At 40.7% G+C, this 3,923-nt stretch overlaps 1 pseudogene; it reads left to right on the plus strand.

Moving 5' to 3' along the window:
• The first annotated feature begins 1,477 nt into the window (after positions 1–1,477).
• LOC100949492 lies at positions 1,478–2,769 on the plus strand (annotated as a pseudogene).
• The last annotated feature ends 1,154 nt before the right edge of the window (positions 2,770–3,923 follow it).

A 3,923-nucleotide genomic window follows, 5' to 3' on the forward strand; every position in this document is an offset into this window, starting at 1 on the left:
CACTTCTATTCAACATAGTACTGGAAGTCTTAGCCAGAGCAATTAGGCAACAGAAAGAAATAAAAAGGATCCAAATTGGAAAATGATAGGTCAAACTAACCCTTTAGGCTGATAATATAATCTTCTATCTAGAAAATCCTAAAGACTACACCAAAAGACTCCTGGAATTGAATAAATTCAGCAAAGTCTCAGGTTATAAAATTAATGTACACAAACTGGTAGCATTTCGATGTACAGGTAACAGTCAAGCTGAAAGTCAAGAACTCAATACCATTTACAGTAGCTGTAAAGAAAATAAAATACCTAGGAATGTCCTTAACCAAGGAAGTGAAAGATCTCTACAAGAAGAACTACAACACACTGATGAAAGAAATCATAGATGACACCAAAAAATGGAAAACATCCCATGCTCATGGATTGGAAGATTCAACACAGTTAAAATTTCCATACTATCCTAAGTGACTTATAGATTCAATGCTATTCCCATCAAAATACTAATGTTATTCTACACAGGTATAGAAAAATCAATCCTAAACTTCATATGGAACAAAAAAGAACCCAAATAGCCAAAACAATCTTAAGCAAAAAGAACAAATTTGGAGGCATCACATTCCCTAACTTTAAATTGTATTATAAAACTATAGTAACCAAAACAGCATGGTGCTTGTCTAAAGATAGAAACATAGATTAATGGCACATAATAGAGAACTGAGAAATAACCAACTATGATCAACTTATTTTTGACAAAGCACGGAAAAAAATACTCACTGGGAAGGGATGCCCTATTCAACAAATGGTACTTGGAAAATTAGATAGCCACATGCAGAAGAACAAAGCAGTATGTCCCTATCTCTCACTACATCCAAAAATAACTCAGGATGGATAAAAGGCATAAATGTAAGACTTGAAATCACATAATTTCTAGAAGAAAGCATAAGAAAACTCTTCTGTACACCAGCTCAGACAAAGAATTTATAGCTAAGACCCCAAAGGCAGATACAGAAACAACAACAAATTTTAAATGGAACTTAATTAAATTAAAAGTTTCTGCACAGAAAGGGAAATAACCAACAGAATAAATAGACAGTGGAATTCTTTCCCAGTTATAGATTTCACCCCACCTGCACCCAGGTGGAATAAAGACCACATTGTCCACACAGAACCCAACTCTGTTTTCCTTTTGTTTCATGCCTTGGAATACTCTTTTATCTTTGGGTCCTTAACCACTCAGGTGCCTTAAAGGAGTGCCTCCACTTTTAAAGCTCAGGCTACATGCGCAAATGACCAGAGGTCAGGAAGGTTACAAAATCTCATTCCTGTTCTTAGAACCTTCTTGTCGTTAGGTACAGACCTTGCTGCTCCAGCTTCTGAGGCACATTCCATTCTTTTAGCCTGCGACCAGCAGAGAAAAATAAAACACTATTTTTTTTTTCCCAAATATACACCTTGAGGTGAGCAAAAAACTTAAATTTTAACCATGAGGGAAATTGTGCACATCCAGGTCAGTTAGTGTGGCAACCAGATTGGTGCCAAGTTCTGGGAGGTGATCAGTGATGAACACAGCATTGACCCTACAGGTACCTACCATGGGGACAGCCATCTGTAGCTGGACCAAATCTCCGTGTATTACAATGAACCCACAGGTGGCAATTATGTTCCTCATGCTATCCTGGTGGATCTAGAACCTGAGACCATGGACTCTGTTTGTTCAGGTTCTTTTGGCCAAATCTACAGACCAGACAATTTTGGTTTTGGTCAGTCTGGAGCAAGCACCACCTGGGCCAAGGGCCACTATACAGAAGGGACCAAGTTTGTTGATTTAGTCCTGGATATGGTTCAGAAGGAAAGAAAGCTGTGACTGCCTGTAGGGTTTCCAGCTGACCTACTTGCTGGGCAGGGTCACAGGCTCTGGAATGGGCACCCTTCTTTTCACCAAGATCTGAGAAGAATATCATGAATACCTTCAGACTGGTGCCCTCACCCAAAATGTCAGATACCATGACTGAGCCCTACAACTGCCACCCTATCCATCCACCAGTTGGTAGAGAACACTGATGAGACCTACAACATTGATAAGGAGGCCTTTTATGACATTTGCTTCCATACTCTAAGCTGACCATGCCAACTTATAGGGACCTGAATCACCTCGTCTTAGCCACCATGAGTGGTGTCATCACCTGCCTCCACTTCCCTGGCCAGCTCAACACTGACCTCCGCAAGCTGGCAATCAACATGGTGCCCTTCCCACATCTCCAGTTCTCCATGCCATAGAAGCCAGCAGTATCAGACTCTCACTGTGCCAGAAGTCAACCAGTAGGTCTTTGATGCCACTAACATGGTGGCTGCCTATGACCCCAGCCATTGCTGATACCTAACCATGGCTTCTGTCTTCCATGGATAGATGTTCATGAAGGATGTAGATAAGCAGATGCTCAATGTGCAGACCAAGAATAGCAGTTACTTCGTGGAATAGATCCCTAACAATGTCAAGACAGCTGTCTGCAACATCCCTCCTTGTAGACTTAAGATGGCAGTCACCTTCATGGGCAATAGCATGGCCAGCCAGGAGCTCTTCAAGTGCATTTCAGAGCAGTTCATTGTCATATTCCTCTGGAAAGCCTTCCTCCAGAGGAAGAAGCAAATTCATGGACAAGATAGAGTTCACCTGAGAGCAACATGAATGACCTTGTCTCTAAGAATCAGCAGTACTAGGATGCCATTGCAGGAGAGGAGGAGGATTTCAGTGAGGAGGCTGATGAGGAGGCCTAAGGCACAGCCCCTACCAGGCTTCTCAGCCCCCTTCTTCTCCCTCAGAATTTGTGTTTGCTGCCTCTTAGCTTTGGGAGTAGCAGGGGCTAGAACAGTGCCTGGCACAAAAAGGTGCTTAATAAATACTTGTTTGTTGAATGTTGCCTCTCTTTCCACTTTGAGAAGCATAGATTTGTGCATTCTGGGTAACCCTAAAAAAAAAAAAAAAGAAGAAGAAGAAGTATACAACCTACAGCATGAGAGAAAATATACAAACTAAACATCTGACAAAGGACTACTATCCAGAATCTATAAAGAACTCAAAAGATCAGCAAGAAAAAAAAAACCATTAAAAAGTGGACAAAAGATGTGAACAGAATTTTTTCAAAAGAAGATAGACAAATGTCCAACAACCATATGAAAAAAATGCTCAACATCACTAACCACCAGGGAAACATGAATTAAAACCACAATGAGATGCCACCCTTCTCCTATGAGAATGGCCATTATTAAAAAATCCAAAAACATTAGATGTTGGTGTGAATGTGGTATATAAAAAAAGAATGCTTATACATTGTTTGTGGGACTGTAAATTAGTACATCCTCTATGGAAAACAATATGGAGATTCCTCAAAGAACTAAAAGTAGACCTACCTTTTGATTCAGCAATCCCACTACTGGGAATCTCCCCAAAGGAAAAAAAGTCATTATATCAAAAAGACACTTGTACCCACATGTTTATTGTAGCACAATTCACAATTGCATATATATGGAATCAACCCAAGTGCCCATCAATTCGTGAGTAGATAAAGAAAATGTGGTGTGTGAGTTTATATGTACGTGTGTATATACATATAGACTGTATGTGCATTTGAATGGAACTGGAGACCATTATCCTAAGTGAAGTATCTCAGGAATGGAAAAATAAACACCACATATACTCACTAATAAGTAGGAGCTAAACAATGGATACACACAGTCATAAAGCAGTATAAAAAACATTGGAAACTAAGAAGGGGCAGGGCCTGTAGGTGGGGGACTGGGATACAATGTACACCACTCAGATGACAGACATAATGAAAGCCCTGACTTCAGGCTCGGCGCCTATAGCTCAACCGGCTAAGGCGCCAGCCACGTACACCTAAGGTGGCAGGTTCGAATCCCCAGCCCGGACC

This window comes from Otolemur garnettii, unplaced genomic scaffold, assembly GCF_000181295.1.
Source record: "Otolemur garnettii isolate 467f Iridium unplaced genomic scaffold, OtoGar3 scaffold00124, whole genome shotgun sequence".
Taxonomy (NCBI): domain Eukaryota; kingdom Metazoa; phylum Chordata; class Mammalia; order Primates; family Galagidae; genus Otolemur; species Otolemur garnettii.